Here is a 25,177-nt window from a genome sequence, read left to right on the forward strand (position 1 = left end):
GCATAAAGGACTGTTGAATTTTGTCGAAGGCCTTCTCTGCATCAATTGAGATAATCATGTGGTTTTTGTCTTTGGTTCTGTTTATGTGGTGAATTACATTTATAGACTTGCATATATTGAACCATCCTTGCATCCCCGGGATGAATCCTACTTGATCATGGTGGATAAGCTTTTTGATGTGCTGTTGCAATCGGCTTGCCAGTATTTTATTGAAGATTTTTGTATCTATGTTCATCATCGATATCGGCCTGTAGTTTCCTTTTCTTGTTGAGTCTCTGCCAGGTTTTTGTATCAGGATGATGTTGGTCTCATAAAATGATTTGGGAAGGATTCCCTCTTTTTGGATTATTTGGAATAGTTTCAGTAGGAATGGTACCAGTTCCTTTTTGCATATCTGGTAGAATTCGGCTGTGAACCCATCTGGACCTGGGCTTTTTTTGGGTGGTAGGCTCTTAATTGCTGCCTCCACTTCAGCCCTTGTTATTGGTCTATTCAGGGTTTCGACTTCTTCTTGGTTTAGGCTTGGGAGGAGGCAACTGTCCAGGAATGTATCCATTTCTTCCCGGTTTTCTAGTTTATGTGCATAGAGTTGCTTGTAATAATCTCTGATGATGGTTTGAATTTCTGTGGAATCTGTGGTGATATCCCCTTTATCATTTTTTATTCCATCTACTTGGTTATTTTCTCTTTTCTTTTTTATTAATCTGGCTAGTGGTCTATTTTGTTGATCTTTTCAAAAAGCCAGCTCCTGGATTTATTGTTTTTTTGTAGGGTTTTTCGTGTCTCTATCTCCTTCAATTCTGCTTTGATCTTAGTTATTTCTTGTCTTCTGCAAGGTTTTGAGTTCTTTTGATCTTGCTCCTCTAGCTCTTTCAATTTTGATGATAGGGTGTCAATTTTAGATCTCTCCTTTCTTCTCATGTGGGCACTTATTCCTATATATTTTCCTCTAGAGACTGCTTTAAATGTGTCCCAGAGATTCTGGTATGTGGTGTCTTCATTCTCATTTGTTTCAAAGAACATCTTTATTTCTGCCTTCATTTCAGTGTTTATCCAGTCTACATGCAGGAGAAAGTTGTTCATTTTCCATGAAGCTGTGCAGTTCTGTGTTGGTTTCTGAATTCTGAGTTCTAACTTGATTGCACTGTGGTCTGAGAGACTGTTTGTTATGGTTTCCGTTCTTTTGCATTTGCTGAGGAGTGATTTACTTCCAATTATGTGGTCAGTTTTTGAGTAGGTGTGATGTGGTGCTGAGAAGAATGTATATTCTGTGGATTTGGGGTGGAGAGTTCTGTAAATGTCTATTAGGTTTGCTTGTTCCAGGTCCAAGTTCAAGTCCTGGATGTCCTTGTTAATTTTCTGTCTCGTTGATCTGTCTAATATTGACAATGGTGTGTTGAAGTCTCCCACTATTATTGTGTGGGAGTCTAGGTCTCTTTGTAATTCTTTAAGAACTTTCCTTATGTATTTGTATGCTCCTGTATTAGGTGCATATATATTTAGGATCGTTAGCTTTTCTTGTTGCATTGATCCCTTTACCATTATGTAATGTCCTTCTTTGTCTCTTTTGATCTTTGTTACTTTAAAGTCTATTTTATGAGAGATGAGAATTGCAACTCCTGCTTTTTTTTGCTCTCCGTTTGCTTGGTAAATCTTCCTCCATCCCTTTATTGTGAGTCTTTGTGTATCCTTGCATATGAGGTGGGTTTCCTGGATTCAGCACACTGATGGCTTTTGGCTTTTTATCCAATTTGCCAGTCTGTGTCTTTTGATTGGGGCATTTAGTCCATTTACATTTAGGGTTAATATTGTTATGTGTGAATTTGATCCTGTCATTTTGATGCTAGCTGGCTGTTTTGTCCATTGGTTGATACAGATTCTTCATTGTGTTGATGCTCTTTACCATTTCGTGTGTTTTTGGAGTGGCTGGTTCTGGTTGTTCTTTTCTATGTGTAGTGCCTCCTTCAGGAGCTCTTGTAAAGCTGGTCTGGTGGCGATGAAATCTCTGAGTTCTTGCTTGTTCACAAAGGATTTTATTTTTCCTTCACTTATGAAGCTTAGTTTGGCTGGATATGAAATTCTGGGTTGGAAGTTATTTTCTTTAAGGATGTTGAATATCGGCCCCCCACTCTCTTCTGGCCTGTAGGGTTTCTGCTGAGAGATCTGCAGTGAGTCTGATGGGCTTCCCTTTGTGGGTAACCCGACCTTTCTCTCTGGCTGCCCTTAGTCTTGTCTCCTTCATTTCAACCCTGGTGAATCTGATGATTATGTGCCTCGGTGTTGCTCTTTTAGGGGAATATCTTTGTGGTATTCTCTGTATTTCCTGGACTTGAATATTGGCCTGCCTTGCTAGGTTGGGGAAGTTTTCCTGGATAATATCCTGGAGAGTATTTTCCAGCTTGGATGCATTCTCTTCCTCACATTCAGGTACCCCTATCAAACGTAGATTAGGTCTTTTCACATAGTCCCATATTTCTTGTTGGCTTTGTTCATTCCTTTTTACCCTGTTTTCTCTAATCTTGCCTTCTTGTTTTATTTCATTGAGTTGATCTTCGACTTCTGATATCCTTTCTTCTGCTTGGTCAATTCGGCTGTTGAAACTTGTGCATGCTTTGCGAAGTTCTCATGTTGTGTTTTTCAGCTCCATCAATTCACTCATATTCCTCTCTAAGTTGTCCATTCTCGTTAGCATTTCGTCAAGTCTTTTTTCAAGGTTCTTAGTTTCTTTGCATTGGGTTAGAACATGTTCTTTTAGCTCACGAAAGTTTCTTATTATCCACTTTCTGAAAGCTGATTCTGTCATTTCATCACACTCATTCTCCATCCAGTCTTGTTCCCTTGCTGGTGGGGAGTTGTGCTCCCTTGTAGGAGGAGAAGTGTTCTGATTTTGGGTGTTTTCATCCTTTTTGTGCTGGTTTCTTCCCATCTTTGTGGATTTATCTGCCTATCTACTTTGTAGTTGCTGTCTTTCTGATTTTGGTAATTTTAAGTCTGCAGCAGCAGAACTCATAAACCCCCTTTTTCTTCCATCCCGGTGTTCTGTCACAGGGATTTAGGGCTTTATGATTTTCCGCTGTCTTGTTGTTGCTTTCCCTGCCCACAAGGTGGCAGCCTAGTCGCACTCAGCCTGCAGAGGCTTCGCTGAACTGCTGTGGGCTCCGCCCAGCTTCCTTGTGAACTTCCCTGCAGTCCTGTTTATATGGGTGTAGTTAGAACTGCTTCCGCTATGTTGGCCCGCTCCTGTAGTGATGGAGTCTCTATAGTGGCGGGTTACCTTGGTTATGGCAAATTGCCCTGGGAACTGCAGGGTGTGTCCTAATGGAGGACGCCCCTTCCCCACAGAACTGGACCGACCTGGGTTCAGTTGTGTTTCCTGTGGCGCTTTCTTTGCCCAGGAGTCTCCTGGCTTGACTCCCTGTTTCAGCTCCCCTTGCTGGCTTGCCAGGGACTTGGTCTCACTCACTCTGCAGGAGCAGCCACTGCCCCTGCCTCAGGGCACAGGCCGAGCGGCTGCACCAGTCAAACCAGCCGCGCTGGCGACCCGTGGGGCTCTTCCACCCGTGAATCTCCTGGTCTGTGGGCAGTAAAAATCTGCTGCCCAGTGAGCTGTTGCATCAGCTGAAGCGGCGGCTCTGAGATTCGTGGCGCGTTTTTGCCTGGGGAATCTCCTGGCTTGACTCCCTGTTTCAGCTCCCCTTGCTGGCTTACAGGGGACTCGGTCGCACTCACTCTGCAGAAGGAGCTGCTGCTCCCTGCCTCAGGGTGCAGGCCTAGTGGCCGCACCGCTCAAGCCAGCAGCGCTGGCGACCTGTGGTGCTCTTCCCCCTGTGAATTTCCTGGTCTATGGGCAGTAAATATCCATCTGGAAATGCGGCGTCCACTCACCCTCTGCACTTTCTCTTGGAGCTGCAATTGCGAGTTCCTCCTAATCGGCCATCTTGGATCTCTCCTCCAAAAAAAATTTTTAGCTGGGTGTGGTGGCATCCATCTGTAGTTCCAGCTACTTGGGGGGCTGAGGGATGAGGATTACTTGAGCCCAGGAGGTTGAGGCTGCAGTAAGCCATGACTGCAGCACCACTGCATTCCAGCCTGGGTGACAGCAAGACCCTCTTTTAAAAAAAGTGTTAGAAAGCAAGGACACTAACCTAGTCTCATAGGCCAAAATCCCCTTCAAATCCTCCTCCTGCAAAGCAGCTCTTTGCCAGTTGATGTATTCATCACAAGAGTGAAGGAAAGTGTAATGGGATAATTGATACTTCCCAGATGAAGCTAAATGATATGAATCTCTAATTTTGAGGAGGGATAAGGGGAAAAGAGATGAATGCATAGTCTAACTGGAAAAATGCCTGGAGATGACTGTAACAGAACTTACTGTAAATACATCTGCCTGGGAAGTGCTGCTAAAAAAATAAATAAAAATAAAAACATCAAGCAGCAACAAAAAAAAGTGTTTATTGATATCAGTTATAAATCTAGCTGTTCATGGCAGAACTAAACCAGTTTATAGCAGAAATAAGCACTTGGAGGGAAATGTTACATTTTCACTACAGGCTTTGAAGTCTTATGTAACATTTCCCTCCAAGTGCTTATTTCTGCTATAAACAGTCATTAGGGTGAATCAGCAACCAACAGAATGGGAAAAAAATTTTGCAGCTTACCCATCTGACAAAGGGCTGGTATCTGGAATTTACAAAGAACTAAAACAGATTTACAAGAAAAAAACAAGTTCATTCAAAAGTGGGCAAAGGATATGAACAGATACTTTACAAAAGAAGACATACATGAGGCCAAAAAGCATATGAAAAAATGCTCATCATCACTGGTCATTAGAGAAATGCAAATCAAAACTACTTTGAGATACCATCTCATGCCAGTTAGAGCAGCGATCATTAAAGAATCTGGAGACAACAGATGCTGGAGAGGATGTGGAGAAATAACACTTTTACACTGTTGATGGGAGTGTAAATTAGTTCAACCGTTATGGAAGACAGTGTGACGATTCCTCAAGGACCTAGAAACAGAAATTCCATTTGACTCAGCAATCCCATTACTGGGTATATATCCAAAGGATTATAAATCCTTCTACCATAAGGACACATGCACACGAATGTTCATTGCAGCACAGTTTACAATAGCAAAGACCTGGAACCAACCCAAATGCCCATCGATGATAGACTGGACAGGGAAAATGTGGCATATATACACCATGGAATATTATGCAGCCATCAAAAATGATGAGTTCGTGTCCTTATAGGGACATGGATGAACCTGGAAACCATCATTCTCAGCAAACTGGCACAAGAACACAAAATCAAACAGCAGAAGCTGTGGCGTTTGATTAGGTCCCATTTGTCTATTTTGGCTTTTGTTGCCAATGCTTCTGGTGTTTTGGTCATGAAGTCCTTGCCTACACCTATGTCCTGAATGGTTTTGCCTAGATTTTCTTCTAGGGTTTTTATGGTGTTAGGTCTCATGTTTAAGTCTTTAATCCATCTGGAGTTAATTTTAGTGTAAGGTGTCAGGAGGGAGTCCAGTTTCTGCTTTGTGCATATGACTAGCCAGTTTTCCCAACACCATTTATTAAACACAGAATCCTTTCCCCATTGCTTGTTTTTATCAGGTTTGTCAAAGATCGAATGGCTGTTGATATGTTGTGTTGCCTTCAAGTCCTCTGTTCTGTTCCATTGGTCTATATCTCTGTTTTGGTACCAGTACCATGCTGTTTTGATTACTGTGGCCTTGTAGTATAGTTTGATGTCCAGTAGTGTGATGCCTCCTGCTTTGTTCTTTTTGCTTAGAATGGACGGCTATGTGGGCTCTCTTTTGGTTCTATATGAAGTTTAAGATGGTTTTTTTTGAGTTCTGTGAAGAAGGTCATTGGTAGCTTGATGAGGATAGTGTTGAATCTGTAAATTGCTTTGGGCAGTATGGTCATTTTCATGATACTGATTCTTCCTAACCATGAACATGGAATGTTTTTCCATCTATTTGTGTCCTCTCTTATTTCGTTGAGCAGTGGTTTGTAGTTCACCTTGAACAGGTCCTTTACGTTCCTTGTTAGTTGTATTCCTAGGTATTTTATTCTCTTTGTAGCAATTGTGAATGACAGTTTGTTCTTGATTTGGCTCTCTTTAAGTCTGTTATTGGTGTATAGGAATGCTTGTGATTTTTGTGCATTGATTTTGTATCCTGAGACTTTGCCGAAGTTGCTTATCAGTTTCAGGAGATTTTGGGCTGAGATGATGGGGTCTTCTAGATATACAATCATGTCATCTGCAAATAGAGACAATTTGACTTCCTCCTTTCCTATTTGAATACCCTTTATTTCTTTTTCTTGCCTGATTGCTCTGGCTAGAACTTCCAGCACTATATTGAATAGGAGTGGTGAGAGAGGGCATCCTTGTCTAGTGCCAGATTTCAAAGGGAAAGCTTCCAGTTTTTGCCCATTCAGTATGATATTGGCTGTTGGTTTGTCGTAAATAGCTTTTATTATTTTGAGATACGTTCCATCGATACCTAGTTTATTGAGAGTTTTTAGCATAAAGGACTGTTGAATTTTGTCGAAGGCCTTCTCTGCATCAATTGAGATAATCATGTGGTTTTTGTCTTTGGTTCTGTTTATGTGGTGAATTACATTTATAGACTTGCATATATTGAACCATCCTTGCATCCCCGGGATGAATCCTACTTGATCATGGTGGATAAGCTTTTTGATGTGCTGTTGCAATCGGCTTGCCAGTATTTTATTGAAGATTTTTGTATCTATGTTCATCATCGATATCGGCCTGTAGTTTCCTTTTCTTGTTGAGTCTCTGCCAGGTTTTTGTATCAGGATGATGTTGGTGTCATAAAATGATTTGGGATGGATTCCCTCTTTTTGGATTATTTGGAATAGTTTCAGAAGGAATGGTACCAGCTCCTCTTTGTATGTCTGGTAGAATTCGGCTGTGAACCCATCTGGACCTGGGCTTTTTTTGGGTGGTAGGCTCTTAATTGCTGCCTCCACTTCAGACCTTGTTATTGGTCTATTCAGGGTTTTGATTTCTTCTTGGTTTAGGCTTGGGAGGAGCTAAGTGTCCAGGAATTTATCCATTTCTTCCAGGTTTCCTAGTTTATGTGCATAGAGTTTTTTGTAATAATCTCTGATGATGGTTTGAATTTCTGTGGAATCTGTGGTGATATCCCATTTATCATTTTTTATCACATCAATTTGATTATTCTCTCTTGTTTTTTATTAATCCGGCTAGTGGTCTGTCTATTTTGTTGATCATTTTGAAAAACCAGCTCCTGGAATTACTGATTTTTTGAAGGGTTTTTTGTGTCTCTATCTCCCTCAGTTCTGCTCTGATCTTAGGTATTTCTTATCTTCTGCTAGGCTTTGAATTTTTTTTGATCTTGCTTCTCTAGCTCTTTCAATTTTGACGATAGGAGAGATCTAAAATTAACACCCTTTATTCTCATGTGGGCACTTACTGCTATATATTTTCCTCTAGAGACTGCTTTAAATGTGTCCCAGAGATTCTGGTATGTTGTGTCTTCATTCTCATTCGTTTTGAAGAACAACTTTATTTCTGCCTTTATTTCATTGTTTTTGGAGTGACTGGTACTGGTTGTTCTTTTCTATGTGTAGTGCCTCTTTCAGGAGCTCTTCTGAAGCAGGCCTGGTGGTGATGAAACCTCTGAGTACTTGTTTGTTCATAAAGGATTTGATTTTTGCTTCACTTATGAAGCTTAGTTTGGCTGGATATGAAATTCTGGGTTGAAAATTCTTTTCTTTAAGGATGTTGAATATCAGCCCCGACTCTCTTCTGGCTTGTAGGGTTTCTGCTGAGAGATGTGCTGTGAGTCTGATGGGCTTCCCTTTGTGGGTAACCTGACCTTTCTCTCTGGCTGCCCTTAGCATTTTCTCCTTCATTTCAACTCTGGTGAATCTGACGATTATGTGCCCTGGGGTTGCTCTTCTAGAGGAATATCTTTGTGGTGTTCTCTGTATTTTCTGGACTTGAATATTGGCCTGCCTTGCTAGGTTGGGGAAGTTTTCCTGGATAATATCCTGAAGATTATTTTCCATCTTGGATTTATTCTCTTCGTCACATTCAGGTACACCTATCAAACGTAGATTATGTCTTTTCACATAGTCCCATATTTCTTGGAGACTTTTCATTCCTTTTTGCCCTTTTTTCTCTAATCTTGCCTTCTTGTTTTATTTCATTGAGTTGATCTTCAACCTCTGATATCCTTTCTTCTGCTTTGTCAATTCGGCTGTTGAAACTTGTACATGCTTCATGAAGTTCTTGTGTTTTTTTTTTCAGCTCCATCAATTCACTTATATTCCTCTCTAAGTTGTCCATTCTCATTAGCATTTCATCAATCCCAACACTTTGAGAGGCCTAGGTGGACAGATCACCTGAGGTTGGGAGTTCAAGACCAGCCTGACCAACATGGAGAAACTCCATCTCTACTAAAAATACATTAGCTGGGTGTGGTGGTGGATGCCTGTAATCCCAGCTACTTGGGAGGATGAGGCAGGAGAATCGCTTTTACCTGGGAGATAGAGGTTGTGGGGACCTGAGATTGTGCCACTGCACTACAGCCTGGGCAACAAGAGCAAAACTCCATCTCAAAAAAAATGAGAGAGAGATAAGCCCAGAATGTCTTTAATTTCCCAACTGTGGGGATGTCACATCTGCCCTCAGTGCTTCAGTTTCCACACTAGTATTTAGAGGCCCTGCCTGCTGTGACATGCTGAGTGGCAGGCAGGCATCTGGCTGGAGAGGAAGGCCGACTTGAACTTGGACCAAGCTGCAGAGGGCAGTAGGTGAATTTCAGGCCTCAGGTCAAGGGATCTGTGGTGGACCAGGGATTTCTTGGGCTCAGGGGTGCTAGAAGGTACCAGGCTTAACTGAAGGGGATCTGGTGGGAGTCCTGGGGTTGCAGAGCGATGGGGAGCTGGGTCCCCTAACTTGTACCAGAAGGAACTCCAGCCTTGCCTACAAGGGACTGAGATAACCCACACTCTGGAGGCTGAGAACCATTGGTAGCTGTGCACTGCCCAGCCAGGCCACACTTCTGCCTGCAGCAGCACTGAGTTAAATTAGGGAGACTCAGCTGGGCACAGTGGCTCACGCCTATAATCCTGACACTTTGGGAGGCCGAGGCAGGTGGATCACTTGAGGTCAGGAGTTTGAGACCAGCCTGGGCAACATGGTGTGAAACCCTGTCTGTAGTAAAAATACAAAAATTAGTCAAGCGTGGTGGGGCTAGCCTGTAATCCCAAATACTCTGGAGGCTGAGGCTGGAAAATTGCTTGAACCCAGGAGGCAATTGTTGCAGTGAGCAGAAATAGCACCACTACACTCCAGCCTGGGCAACAGAGCACAACTCTGTCTCAAAAAAAAAAGAGAAAAAGAACAAAGAAGCCCATTCAAAAGTGGGTGAAGGATATGAACAGACACTTTACAAAAGAAGACATACATGAGGCCAACAAACATGAAAAAATGCTCATCATCACTGGTCATTAGAGAAATGCAAATCAAAACTACATTGAGATACTGTTGTGGTCCATGAGATCAGCACGTCTGCCAGGGGTCTCTTGACCAGCAAGAGGGTCCCAATACCTGGAAGAGAGAGTGCGTGGAAGAAAAGAATAACAGAAAGAATGAGGTTTGGAGGCTGAATCAGGCCATGACTAAGACAGCAGTTTATTTCTGGTGCACAGGAGCTTATATATGTTTTTACATACAGTGACTGATGTAGGTCCCATTACAAAAGTTTTATCAGGAGGGAACAGAAAATTACAAATTAAGCAGGGGAGGGGGTAGCATACAGGTTTATCTAAAGGTCACTGAACACAAAACAAACAAAAAATTCTTATCCTATAAAGATTCTTATCCTCATCAATAACTACAGTTACAGTAAGGAATATCAAGGCAAGCTTATCAATAACTACAGTTACAGTAAGTAACATCAAGGCAAGCAATAATTTGAGGGGTAGCAATTTTCTAGTAACATGTGAGAGATCACAGGATTTAGCAAATGCAGGTAGAGTCATAAAACCAGCCCAGAACGGGAACTTCAAGGGAGACAATAGTCTCGTAAATGGTCACGCAGGCCTCACCCAGACATGCCATTAGCTCAGTGGATCAAGAATAGGCTTCTGCAAACTCAGGCCTCTATCACTTCCTTCTTTTTCCTTAGCTCGACTGTCCCCAGCCAGGGTGAAATATGTCTGGGCTCTAACTCCATAATGGCAGAGACACGGAGGGGTCTCTATGCTGGCAGAGTAATCCCCATAAGATACCATCTCATGCCAGTCAGAATGGCGATCATTAAAAAATCTGGAGACAACAGATGCTGGAGAGGATGTGGAAAAATAGGAACACTTTTACACTGTTGGTGGGAGTGTAAATTAGTTCAACCATTATGGAAGACAGTGTGGTGCTTCCTCAAGGACCTAGAAATAGAAATTCCATTTGACCCAGCAATCCCATTACTGGGTATATATCCAAAGGATTATAAATCCTTCTACTATAAGGACACATGCACATGAATGTTCATTGCAGCACAGTTTACAATAGCAAAGATCTGGAACCAACCCAAATGCCTATCGATGATAGACTAGACAGGGAAAATGTGGCACATATACACCATGGAATATTATGCAGCCTTCAAAAACGATGAGTTCATGTCCTTTGTAGGGACATGGATGAACCTGGAAACCATCATCCTCAGCAAACTGACACAAGATCACAAAATCAAACATCACATGTTCTCACTTATAGGTGGGTGTTGAACAATGAGAGCACATGGACACAGGGAGGGGAGCATCACACACTGGGGTCTGTCAGGGGGAAATAGAGGAGAGACAGTAGGGGATGGGGAGCTGGGGAGAGGTAGTATGGGGAGAAATGCCAGATATAGGTGATGGGGAGGAAGTCAGCAAGTCACAGTTCCATGTATGTACCTATGCAACAATCTTGCATGTTCTTCACATGTACCCCCAAACCTAAAATGCAATAAAAAATGTTAGTTCAACCATTGTGGAAGACAGTGTGCTGATTCCTCAAGGACCTAGAAACAGAAATTCCATTTGACCCAGCAATCCCATTACTGGGTATATATCCAAAGGATTATAAATCATTCTACTATAAGGACACATGCACACGAATGCTCATTGCAACACTGTTTACAATAGCAAAGACCTGGAACCAACCCACATGCCCATCTATGATAGACTGGACAGGGAAAATGTGGCACATATACACCATGGAATACTATGCAGCCATAAAAATGAGTTCGTGTCCTTTGTAGGGACATGGATGAACTTGGAAGCCATCATTCTCAGCAAACTGACACAAGAACAGAAAATCAAACATCGCATGTTCTCACTCATAGGTGGGTGTTGAACAATGAGAACACATGGACACAGGGAGGGGAGCATCACACACTGGGGCCTGTCAGGGGGAAATAGGGGAGAGACAGTGGGGGGTGGGGATTTGGGGAGAGGTAGCATGGGGAGAAATGCCAGATATAGGTGATGGGGAGGAAGGCAGCCCATCACAGTGCCATGTGTGTACCTATGCCACAATCTTGCATGTTCTTCACATGTACTCCAAAATATAAAATGCAATAAAAAATAAATTAAAAAAAAGAAAAAAGGAAACCCAAGATAACAATATGGGGCTGTTCAGGTTATGCTGGAAAGAAGTTGTGGTGACTAAGTCAGGAGAAATCCTCTACCCAAGTGGCTGCTGTAATATTACATCCGTAGAACATTCTAGTAGGTCATAAAATAACCTAAAGAGGGCTGGGCATGGTGGCTCATGCCTTTAATCCCAGCACTTTGGGAAGCCCAGGAAGGAGCCTCCTGACTTCATTTGAAGTCAGGAGTTCAAACCAGCCTAAACAACATGGCAAAACTCCATCTCTACAAAAGAAGAGAAAAAGAAGCTTTGAAAAACCAAAATATTCTCAACACCCCAAAAGGAGAACCTGTACTCATTAGCAGTGCTTCTCCATCCTCCTCTCCCTATAGCCCATCACAACCATTAATTTACTTTCTATGTGGATTTACCTGTTTGAGACATTTCATGTAAATGGATCATGCAATACGTGGCCTTTTATATCTGGTGTCTTTCCCTTAGCATAATGATTTCAAGGTTCATGCATGTTGATATCAGAACCTCATTTTTGGCCAGGCACAGTGGCTCATGCCTGTAATCCCAGCACTTTGGGAGGTGGAGGCAGGTAGATCACCTAACATCAGGAGTTTGAGACTAGCCTGGTCAACATGGTGAAACCCAGTCTCTACTAAAATACAAAAAAATTAGCTGGGCAGGGTGGTACCCACGTGTAATGCCAGCTACTTGGGAGGCTGAAACAGGAGAATTGCTGCAACCTGGGAGGCAGAGGTTGCAGGTAGCCGAGATCGTGCCACTGTTCTCCAGCCTGGGTGACAGAGTGAGACTACCTCTCAAAAAAATAACAACAACAAAACCAAAAACTCATTCTTTTTTATTTTTTTTTGGGAGGGGGGTTGGGGTCCTGCTCTGTCTCCTAAGCTGGAGTGCAGTGGCATGATCTCAGCTTACTGCAACCTCTGCCTCCCAGGTAAGCAATTGACTCTCTGCCTCAGCCTCTCGAGTAGCTGGGATTACAGGTGGGTACCACCCTGCCCAGCTAATTTTTGTATTTGTAGTAGACACAGGGCTTCACCATCTTGGCCAGGCTAGTCTTGAACTCCTGACCTCGTTATCCACCTGCCTTGGCCTCCCAAAGTGTTGGGATTACAGGCATAAGACACTGCGCCCGGCAAGGAAGTCATTCTTTTTTGTGGCCAAATGATATTCCATTGTATGAACATATCACATATTGTTGATCCATTTCTCGCTTGACATTGGGTTGTTTCTGCCTTTTGGCTATTGTGAATAACATTGCTAAGAATGAAGGTGTGCATGTACTTGTTAAGTACCTGTTTTTAGTTCTGTGGGATATATACCTAGGAGAGTAGAGTCTTAGGTATATGGTATATCTTTCTTTCTTTTTTTTTTTTTTTTTGAGACAGATTCTCACTCTGTCACCCACCCTGGAGTGTAGTGGTGTTATCTCTGCTCACTGCAACCTCTGCCTCCTGGGTTCAAGCAATTCTCCTGCCTCAGTCTATTTAGTAGCTGGGATTACAGGTGCCTGCCACCAAGTCTTGCTAATTTTTTTTTTTGTTAGAGACATGGTTTCAACATGTTGGCCAGACTGGTCTTGAATTCCTGCCCTCAAGTGATCCACTGGCCCTGGCCTCCCAAAGTGCTGGGATTACAGGCTTCATATGGCAATTCTATATTTAAATTTTTGGGGAACTGCCAAACTCTTTTGACTATTCTTGCTCATTTTTACAAGTGACTTAGAATCTGCACATCTAGTTCCACCAAAAGTTAAAATCAGGCTGGATGCAGTGGCTCCTGCTGTAATCCCAGGACTTTAGGAAGCTTAGGCAGGAGGATTGCTTGAGCCCAGGAGTTCCACACCAGCCTTGGAAACATAGTGAGACCTTGTCTCTTCAACGAATAAACAGGCTGTGTGTAGTGGCTCATGCCTATAATCCCAGCACTTTGGGAGGCCGAGGTGGGTAGATTACTTGAGGTGAGGTGTTCATGATAGTCTGACCAACATAGTGAAACCCTGTCTCTACCAAAAATACAAAAAAAATTAGCTGGGTGTGGGTATTTTTAGTAGAGACACAGTTTCTCCATGTTGATCTCAAGCCCCTGATCTCAGGTGACCCACCAGCCTTGGCCTCCCGAAGTGCTGGGATTACAGGCATGAGCCACCATGCCCAGCCACTGTCTGGTCCTCTTCTTCAGGGCGGGTTACCCAGCGAGATGGCTAGAATGAGGAAGAACTTGGACTCTGGAGGCCAAGTGTGACCCCATCTCTGGGCTCCTGCGGGAGGGCCACGCACCTGCCCACTGCCTCTTTAGTCCGGGAGCATTGATGCTTCTCATCTCTCTCCTCTCCCATAGGCCTGCAAGACAAGCTGAGCAAGAGGAAAAAAGAGGTGACAGATTTGACCTCCCAGAGGTCAAATTGGGAATAGGATGTCAATTCCACAATTTGTGGAATAGGATGTCACTTCTCCAATGTATGTTTTTGTTGACAATTGTTTGTAGGCATGTGGTTTATTTCTAGGTTCACTATTCTGTTCCACTGATCTCTGTGTCTATGTGTCTTCATATCACTATCATGCTATTTTTGTTACTTAAGCCTTCTAGTATAATTTTAAGTCAGATAATGTAATATCTCCAGTTTTCTTCTCTTTGTTTAAATTTGCTTTGGCTATTCAGGCTCTTTTCTTGGTTCCATGTGAATTTTAGAATTTTTTTAATTCTATAAAAAATAACATTGGCATTTGATAGGAATTGCCTTTAATATGTAGATCGCTTTGTGTATTATGGTCATTTTAATGATTATAATTCTTTCAATCCATGAGCACGGGATATTTTTCCCATTTGTGTCATGTACAATTTCTTTCATCAGTGTTTTGTAATTTTACTTGCAGAGATTTATTGAGATTCATTTGGGGTGGTGACAAAACATTATGGAAAATATTAGGGAAAGTTATATATTATAGTCCTAAACCTTTTGGAAGGCTGAAGGTTTTATTGGGACAGGCCGAAGGCAGTAGTTCCATTAAGTTAGGGAGAAGATAGGGATGATAAGAAACTTTCACAGTTTGTCTGTTTACCCCACATCCCTTTGTCTCTACTCTAACTGTTTACTCATGTCAACTTTGTGCTGGATGTCCCTCTCAGGGGGAGATCAAAGGGAAATTACCTGTTAATAGTGTCTACTCTGTGCCCAGAATCTAAAGCTTTTATCATTTATAAAACCACTCTTTTAGCCATGCTAATTATGCACAAATGTGTTGACTTAGAACCTCTGTTGTAAAATTTATACTGAATAAATCCCAGGCAGAGGAACCCCATGGGTCACCAGCGTGGCTGTTTTGGCTGGCTTGGCTGTTTTGCCTGCACCCTGATGCGGTGGTTCCCAGTGCACAGTAAATGGAACTGGGTCCCCTCTTAGCCAGCAAGGGGAGCTCTGGGGAGCTGTGGGAACCTCTGGGAAGGCAGAGTTGCTCATTCCTCTGATTAAAAAAAAAGGGGGGGGGGACTGAAACAGGGAGCCAGTCCAGGAGATTCCCAGGCAAAAAAGAGCCACAAATCTCAGAGCCAACATTTCAGCTGGCACAGTGGGTCACTGCACAGGAAATCACACAGATCCCGGAGCCTTTCCAACAGATGCGCAGAACACCTGGGAGAGAGCCAACCATTCAACTAAAAAACAAAAGGCTCTGAGTCAGGGAGCCAGGTGATCAGGCCCTGCTGGTCCCACCCCCACAAAAACAAAAAAAAAAAACAGCAATTGGAAGCGCTCTGGGTTGAGAGTTTCACAGCAAGCACAGCTGAACCCCGGATGGTCCAGCTCTGTGGAGGGGCATTTGCCATTACCAAGGCACTCCACCACTACAGAGGCAGTGTGCCATTGCTGAGGCAATCCGCTATTGCTGAGGCAAGCTGCCATTACAGAGAGAGTCCATCATTACAGAGGCAGGCCACCATTGCTGAGGCAGTCCTAACTATACCCATATAAACAGGACTGGAGGGAAGTTCACACAGCAGCTGGGCAGAGCCCACAGCAGTTCAGCAAAGCCCCTGCAGGCAGACAGTGACTAGGCTGCCTCCTTGCCAGCCAAGGCAGCCCTGGAAAAAAAAAAGGCAGCAGCACAGCAGAAACCCATAAATAAAGCCCTAACTCCCCAGAACAGAACATCTGGGGAAAAAAGGGGTTTATGAATTCTGCTGATGCAGACTTAAACGTACCTGCCCAGCAGCTCTGAATAAACAATAGAGCTCACAGCTCAGCATTTGAGTGACTATAAAGAACAGACTATCTCCTCAAGCAGCTCCCTGAGCCCCGTATATCCAAAGAGTCGCTTCATAAAGGAGAGCTCAGACTGAAATTTGGCAGGTATCCTTCTGGGACAAAGTAGAAGAAGAAACTGGTAGCAACCTTTACTGATCTGCAACTGCTGCAGGTGATCCCCAGGCAAGCAGGACCTGGAGTGGACCTCAGCAGTCCTACAGCAGAGGGGCCAGACTGTTAGAAGGAAAACTAAGAAACAGAAATAACTTCATCAACAACAAACAGAACGTCCACTCAGAGACCCAATCAGAAAGTCAACAACTACAAAGCCGACAGGTAGATAAATCCACAAAGATGGGAAGAAACCAGTGCAAAAAGGATGAAAACAGCTGAAACCAGAACACCTCTCCTCCTACAAGGGATCACAACTCCTCAACAGAAACGGAACAAGACTGGATGGAGAATGAGTGTGATGAAATGACAGAATCAGGCTTCAGAAGGTGGGTAATAAAAAACTTCTGTGAGCTAAAAGAACATGTTGTAGCCCAATGTAAAGAAACTAAGAACCTTGAAAAAAGATTTGACAAAATGCTAATGAGAATGGACAACTTAGAGAGGAATATGAGTGAACTGATGGAGCTGAAAAACACAACACGAGAACTTCACAAAGCATGCACAAGTTTCAACAGCCGAATTGACCAAGCAGAAGAAAGGATATCAGAGGTCGAAGAGCAACTCAATGAAATAAAATGAGAAGGCAAGATGAGAAAACAGCGTAAAAAGGAATGAACAAAGTCAACAAGAAATATGGGACTATGTGAAAAGACATAATCTACATTTGATAGGTGTACCTGAATGTGATGAAGAGAATGAATCCAAGCTGGAAAATACTCTTCAGGATATTATCCAGGAAAACTTCCCCAACCTAGCAAGGCAGGCCAATATTCAAGTCCAGGAAATACAGAGAACACCACAAAGATATTCCTCAAGAACAACCCCAAGGCACATAATCATCAGATTCAACAGGGTTGAAATGAAGGAGAAAATGCTAAGGGCAGCCAGAGAGAAAGGTCAGGTTACCCACAAAGGGAAGCCCATCAGACTCACAGCAGATCTCTCAGCAGAAACCCTACAAGCCAGAAGAGAGTCGGGGCTGATATTCAACATCCTTAAAGAAAAGAATTTTCAACCCAGAATTTCATATCCAGCCAAACTAAGCTTCATAAGTGAAGCAAAAATCAAATCCTTTATGAACAAACAAGTACTCAGAGGTTTCATCACCACCAGGCCTGCTTTAGAAGAGCTCCTGAAAGAGGCACTACACATAGAAAAGAACAACCAGTACCAGTCACTCCAAAAACATACCAAATGGTAAAGAGCATCAACACAATGAAGAATCTGCATGAACTAACGGGCAAAACAGCCAGCTAGCATCAAAATGGCAGTATGAAATTCACACATAACAATATTAACCCTAAATGTAAATGGGCTAAATGCCCCAATCAAAAGACACAGACTGACAAATTGGATAAAAAGCCAAAACCTATTGGTGTGCTGTATCCAGGAAACCCATCTCACATACAAGGATACACAAAGGCTGAAAATAAAGGGATGGAGGAAGATTTACCAAGCAAATGGAGATCAAAAAAAAAAAAAAAAAAAAAGCAGGACTGACAATTCTAATCTCTGATAAAATAGATTTTAAAGCAACAAAGATCAAAAGAGACAAAGAGGGGAAGTTCCAAGATGGCTGGTTAGGTGCAGCTCAGGATAACAGCTCTGAGTGAAAGTACAGAGGGTGGGTGGACGCCGGATTTCCAGACGGATTTTTATTGCCCACAGACCAGGAGATTACCAGGTGGAGGAGCCCCATGGGTTGCCAGGGTGGCTGTTTTGGCCAGTGTGGCTGTTTTGCCTGTGCCCCAGTGCAGCAGCTCCAGGTGCAGAGTAAATGGGACTGTGTTCCCACTTAGCCAGCAAGGGGAGCTGAAACAGGGAGCCAGGCCAGGAGATTCCTGGGCAAAAAAGCACCACGAATCTCAGAGATGTGGTTTCAGCTGGCGCAGTGGGTTGGTGCAGTGGGTTGCCGCACGGGAAATCACACAGATCCCAGCACCTATTCAACAGGTGACCAGGACACCTGGGAGAGAGCCGATCGTTCAGCTAAAAAACAAAAGGCTCTGAGGCAGGGAGCCAAGAGATCAGGCCTGGCTGGTCCCACCCCCACAAAATCAAAAACAAAAGCAAAAAAACAGCAATTGGAAATGCTCTGGTTTGAGAGTTTGAGAGCAAGTACAGCTGAACCCCGGACAGTCCAGCTCTGTGGGGGAGGGGTGTCTGCCATTACGGAGGCAGCCTGCCATTGCTGAGGCAACCAGCTGTTGCTGAGGCAACCCGCCATTACAGAGAAAGTCCGTCAGTACAGAGGTGGGGAAACATTGCGGAGGCAGTACAAACCACACCCATATAAACAAGACTGCAGGGAAATTCACAGGGCAGCTGGGCAGAGCCCATAGCAGTTCACCAAAGCCTCTGCAGGCTGAGAGTGACTAGGCTGCCTCCTTGTGGGCAGGGCAGCCCTGAAGGAAAAAAAAAAAGGCAGCAGCACAGCAGACACTCATAAAGCCCTAACTCCCTGGGACAGAACACCTGGGAAAAAAAAGGGGGAGGGTTATGAGTTCTGCTGATGCAGACTTAAATTTACCAGCCCAGCAGCTCTAAATGAACAATGGGGCTCACAGCTCAGCACCTGAGGTAATATAAAGGACAGACTGTTTCCTTAAGCAGCTCCCTGACCCCCATATATCCAAAGAGTAACCTCATAAAGGAGAGCTCAGACTGACATTTGGCAGGTATCCTTCTGGGACAAAATAGAAGAAGAAACTGGTAGCAACCTTAACTGTTCAGCAGCTGCTGCAAGTGATCCCCAGGCAAGCAGGGCCTGGAGTGGACCTCAGCAGTCCTACAGCAGAGAGGCCAGACAATTAAAAGGAAAACTAAGAAACAGAAATAACTTCATCAACAACAAACAGGACGTCCACTCAGAGACCCAATCAGAAAGTCAACAACTACAAAGCCGACAGGTGGATAAATCCACAAAGATGGGAAGAAACCAGTGCAAAAAGGATGAAAACACCCGAAACCAGAACACCTTTCCTCCTACAAGTGATCATAACTCCTCACCAGCAAAGGAACAAGACTGGATGGAGAATGAGTGTGATGAAATGACAGAATCAGGCTTCAGAAAGTGGGTAATAAGAAAATTCTGTGAGCTAAAGGAACATGTTCTAACACAATGCAAAGAAACTAAGAACCTTGAAAAAAGATTTGATGAAATGCTAATGAGAATGGACAACTTAGAGAGGAATATGAGTGAACTGATGGAGCTGAAAAACACAACACGAGAACTTCACAAAGCATGCACAAGTTTCAACAGCCGAATTGACAAAGCAGAAGAAAGGATATCAGAGGTCGAAGATCAACTCAATGAAATAAAACAAGAAGGCAAGATTAGAGAAAACTGGGTAAAAAGGAATGAACAAAGTCAACAAGAAATATGGGACTATGTGAAAAGACATAATCTACGTTTGATAGGTGTACCTGAATGTGATGAAGAGAATGAATCCAAGCTGGAAAATACTCTTCAGGATATTATCCAGGAAAACTTCCCCAACCTAGCAAGGCAGGCCAATATTCAAGTCCAGGAAATACAGAGAACACCACAAAGATATTCCTCAAGAAGAGCAACCCCAAGGCACATAATCGTCAGATTCAACAGGGTTGAAATGAAGGAGAAAATACTAAGGGCAGCCAGAGAGAAAGGTCGGGTTACCCACAAATGGAAGCCCATCAGACTCACAGCAGATCTCTCAGCAGAAACCCTACAAGCGAGAAGAGAGTGGGGGCCGATATTCAACTTCCTTAAAGAAAAGAACTTTCAACCCAGAATTTCATATCCAGCCAAACTAAGCTTCATAAGTGAAGGAAAAATAAAATCCTTTGTGAACAAGCAAGTACTCAGAGATTTCATAACCACCACACCGGCTTTACAAGAGTTCCTGAAAGAGGCACTACACATAGAAAAGAACAACCAGTACCAGGCACTCCAAAAACACACAAAATGGTAAAGAGTAGCAACACAATGAAGAATCTGCATCAACGGGCAAAACAGCCAGCTAGCATCAAAATGGCAGGATCAAATTAACACATAACAATATTAACCCTAAACGTAAATGGACTATGTGGACCCCTGGACACGGGGCCTGTCCTCCCTCAATGCCCTGGTGTGATGTGGACCCCTGGTCATGTGCTCTGTCCTCCCTCTATGTCCTGGTGTGGTGTGGATGTGTGGACACAGGATCCAGGCTTCCTCCCTCTTTGTCATGCTGTGACGTGCACCCGTGGACACAGGGCATGTCCTTCCTCTGTGTCCTGGTGTGACATTGAATCCTGGACACATGGCCTGCCCTTTTTCTGTGTCCTGGTGTGATGTGGAAGTCTGGACACACGGCCCAGCCTTCCTCCCTCTTAGTCCTGGTGTCACGTGGACCCCCGGACCTGGGGCCTGTCCTCCCTCTGTGTCCTGGTGTGATGTGGACCCTTGGACATGGGGCCTGTCCTCCCTCTGTATCTTGGTGTGATGTGGACATGTGGACACAGGGCCCAGCCTTCCTCCCTCTATGTCCTGGTATGACGTGAACCCGTGGAAACAGGGCCTGTCCTCTCTCTGTGTCCTGGTGTGATGTGGACCCCTGGAGACGGGGGGGGGACTGCCCTACCTCTGTATCCTGGTGTGATGGGGACTCCTGGACACGGAGCCAGTCCTCCCTCTGTGTCCTTGTGTGATGTCGACCCCTGGACATGAGGCCTGTCCTTCCTATGTGTCCTGGTGTGATGTGTACCCCTGGACATGGGGCCTGTCCTTCAGCTATCTCCTGGTAAAACAATCACCCCTGGACAGAGGCCCTGTCCTCCCTCTGTGTCCTGGTGTGATGTCGATGTGTGGACACAGGACCCAGCCTTCCTCCCTCTATGTCCTGGTGTGTCCTGAAACCCTGGACATGAGGCCTGTCCTCCCTCTGTGTCTTGGTGTGATGTGGACCCCGGGACACGAGGCCTGTCCTTCCTCTGTTTACTGGTGTGACATGGACCCCTGGACACATGGCCTGTCCTCCCTCACTGTCCTGGTGTGATGTGGATGTGTGGACACACGGCCCACCCTTCCTCCCTCTGTGTCCTGGTGTTACGTGGACCATTGGACACCGGGCTTGTCCTCCCTCTGTGTCCTGGTGTGATGTGGACGTGTGGACACAGGGCCCAGCCTTCCTCCCTCTACGTCCTCTTGTGACGTGGACTCCTGAACACCTGGTCTGTCCTCCCTCAATATCCTGGTGTGACGTGGAACCCTGGACATGGGGCCTGTCCTCCCTCTGTGTCCTGGTGTGATGTGCATGTGTGGACCCAGGGCCGAGACTTCCTCCCTCTATTTCCTGATGTGACATGGACCGCTGTACATGAGGCCTGTCCTCCCTCTGTGTCCTGGTCTGACGTGGACCCCCAGACACGGGGCTTGTCCTCCCTCTGTGTCCTGGTGTGATGTGGACCCCTGGACATGGGGCCTGTCCTTCCTCTGTATCCTAGTGTGATGTGGACATGTGGAAACAGGGCCCAGCATTCCTCCCTCTATGTCCTGGTTTGACATGGACTCCTGGACACCTGGCCTGTCTTCCGTCTGTATCCTCTGTGATGTGGACACAGGGGCACGGGGCCTGTCCTTCCTCTGTTTCCTGGTGTGACATGCACCCCTGGACACATGGCCTGTCCTCCCTCACTTTCCTGATGTGATCTGGATGTGTGAACATACAGCCCAGCCTTCCTCCCTCTGTGTCCTGGTATTACGTAGAACCTTGGACATGAGGGTGTTCTCCCTCTGTATCCTGGTGTGATGTGGCAGTGTGCACACATGGGCCAGCCATCCTCTCACTGTGTCCTGGTGTGATGTGGACCCCTGGACACGAGGCTTGTCCTCCCTCTGTGTCCTGCTGTGATGTGGACCCCTGGACACGGGGCCTGTCCTCCCTCTATGTCCTGGTGGGACATGGACCCCTGGACATAGGGCCTGTCCTATCTCTGTGTCCTGGTGTGATGTGGACCCCTGGACATGGGGCCTGTTCTCTCTCTCTGTCCTGGTGTGATATGGACCCCTGGACATGGGGCCTGTCCTCCCTCAATGCCCTAGTGTGACGTGGACCCCTGGTCATGTGCCCTGTCCTCCTCTGTGTCCTGGTGTGATGTGGATGTGTGGACACAGGACCCAGCCTTCTTCCCTCTTTGTCATGCTGTGACGTGTACCCCTGGACATGAGGCATGTCCTTCCTCTGTGTCTTGGTGTGACATTGAACCCTGGACACATGGCCTACCCTTCCTCTGTGTCCTGGTGTGATATGGAAGTCTGGACACATGGCCCAGCCTTCCTCCCTCTGTGTCCTGGTGTGACGTGGACCCCGGACCTGAGGCCTGTCCTCCCTCTGTGTTCTGGTATGATGTGTACCCTGGACATGGGGCCTGTCCTCCCTCTGTATCTTGGTGTGATGTGGACGTGTGGACACAGGGCCCAGCCTTCCTTCTTCTATATCTTGGTGTGACGTGGACTCCTGGACAACTGGCCTGTCCTCTGTCTGTTTCCTGGTGTGATGTGGACCCTGGACACGGGGCCAGTCCTCCCTGTGTGTCCTGGTGTGATGTGGACCCCTAGAAACAAAGCCTGTCCTTCCTCTCTCTCCTGGTGTAACAATCAGCCCTGGATACAGGGCCTGTCCTCCCTCTGTGTCTTGGTGTGATGTGGACGTGTGGCCACAGGGCCCAGCCTTCCTCCCTCTATGTCCTGGTGTGTCGTGAACCCCTGGACATGGGGCCTGTCCTCCCTCTGTGTCCTGATGTGATGTGGACCCCTGGACACGGGGCCTGTCCTACCTCTGTGTCCTAATGTGATGTCGACCTCTCAACAAGGGGCCTTTTCTCCCTCTATGTCCTGGTTTGATGTGGACCCCTGGACACTGGGCCTGTCCTCCCTCTATGTCCTGGTGTGACATGGACATGTGGACACAGGACCTAGCCTTCGTCCCTCTATGTCATTGTGTGACAATGACCCCTGGACATGGGGCCTGTCCTAACTCTGTGTCCTGGTGTTGAAGTGGACCTCTGGACATGAAGCCTGTCCTCCCTCTAAGTCCTGGTGTGACGTGGAACCCTGGACATGGGGGCTGTCCTCCCTCTGTGTCCTCATGTGATGTGGATGTGTGGACAAAGGGTCAAGCATTCCTCCCTCCATTTCCTGGTGTTACGTGGACCCCTGGATATGGGTCCTATCCTCCCTCTGATTCTTTGTGTGATGTGGACCCTTGCACGCGGGGCCTGTCTTCCCTCTGTGTCCTGGTGTGATGTGGACCCTTGGACATGGGGCCTGTCCTCCCTGTGTGTCCTGGTTTGATATGGACCCCTGGACACCGGGCCTGTCTTTGCTCTGTGTCTTGCTGTGACATGGACCCCTGGACACAGGGCCTGTCCTCCCTCTGTATCCTGGTGTGATGTGGACGTGTGCACACAGGGCCCAGTCATCATCCCTTTATGTCCTCATGTGATGTGGACCCTTGGACACAGGGCCTGTCCTCCCTCTGTGTTCTGGTGTGATGTGGACATATGGACACAGGGCCCAGCCTTCCTCCATCTATGTCCTGGTGTGATATGGAACCATGGACACGGGGTCTGTCCTCCCTCTGTGTCCTAGTGTGATGTGGACATGTGGACACAGGGCCCAGCCTTCCTCCTTCTATCTCCTGGTGTGACGTGGACCCCTCGACATGGGGCCTGTCCTCTATCTGTGTCCTGGTGTGATGTGGAACTGTGGTCATGGCGCCCAGCCCCTCCTCCCCCTCTGTGTCCTTGGCTGCTGGTTGTGGACCAGACTGCGGGCGGGGACCTCCAGGGGGCTGACTGATGTTTCGTCCATGCCTTGGCCCTGCCTCTCTTGTGTGAGCCAAGAGTTGTGAAAGTTGCTTGAGTTAAGTGGGCTGAGTGTGGGGCCCTGGAAATGCTGGGACTTCCCTGTTGACAGTGCCTTTGTGTGCTGCAAGGTGTGTTTGCCAACCCCTCCCGATGCCCAGCACAGAAGCTCTTGGTCGGGGCGCTACCTGTGATGCAAAGCCCTCTTCTCCACTGGAACATTCCATCACCCTGTGATTGAGTTTCAAATACTGAGGACGGGGAGCACCCCCTCCAATAGCAAGGAGGGACACCAGGTGGAGATAAATGTTTATTTTATTCATTTATTTATTTATTTTGATATGGAGTCTTGCTCTGTCACGCAGGCTGGAGGGCAGTGGTGTGATCTCGGCTCACTGCAAACTTTGCCTCCCAAGCTCAAGAGATTCTCCTGCCTCAGGCTCCCAAGTATCTGGGATCACAACACCCGCCACCACTCCTGTCTAAGTTTTTGTATTTTTAGTAGAGATGGGGTTTCACCATGTTGGCCAGGCTGGTCTCAAACTCCTGACCTCATGTGATCTGCCTGCCTCAGCTTCCCAAAGTGCTGGGATTACAGGTGTCAGCCACTGTGCCCGGCCTGAGCTGGCTTCTTTTAAACCATCACCAATTCCATTCCCCCTCTCCTTCCTGAGAAGCAAAAAGGATACAGACTGGTGTCTCCGAAGGTGGGTCTTACCCCTTTACTAGAGAAAACAGACAACTTTGAGAGGCCGAGGCAGGCGGATTCCTTGAAATCAGGAGTTCAAGAGCACTATGGCCATCAAGGTGAAACCTTGTCTCTACTAAAAAAATACAAAATGTAGGCCAGGGTTGGTGACTGGTGCCTGTAATCCCAGCTACTCAGGAGGCTGAGGCAGGAGAATTGCTTCAACCCAGGAGGCAGAGGCTGCAGTGAGGTGAGATCGTGCCACTGCACTCCAGCCTGGGTGACAGAGTGAGACTCTGTCTCAAAATAAATAAATAAATAAATAAATAAATAAATAAATAAATAGGACAGGCACAGTGGCTCTGTCCTGTAATCCCAGCACTTTGGGAGGGCAAAGCAGGCAAATCACTTCAGATCACGGGTTCAAGACCAGCCTAGCCAACAGGGTGAAACTCCATCTGTACCAGATATATAAAAAATTAGCCAGGCATGGTGGCAGGTGCCTGTAATCTCAGCTACTGGGGAGGTTGAGGCAGGACGATCACTTGAACCCAGGAGGCAGAGGTTGCA

At 45.8% G+C, this 25,177-nt stretch overlaps 1 pseudogene; it reads left to right on the plus strand.

Annotated features, from left to right (window-relative positions):
* Positions 1-25,177, plus strand: part of LOC105707582 (putative GTP-binding protein 6) — an 84,652-nt pseudogene that overhangs the window by 41,276 nt on the left and 18,199 nt on the right.

This window comes from Aotus nancymaae, unplaced genomic scaffold (assembly GCF_030222135.1).
Source record: "Aotus nancymaae isolate 86718 unplaced genomic scaffold, 86718_ANA_hifiasm-v0.15.2.pri h1tg000115l, whole genome shotgun sequence".
Taxonomy (NCBI): Eukaryota; Metazoa; Chordata; class Mammalia; order Primates; family Aotidae; genus Aotus; species Aotus nancymaae.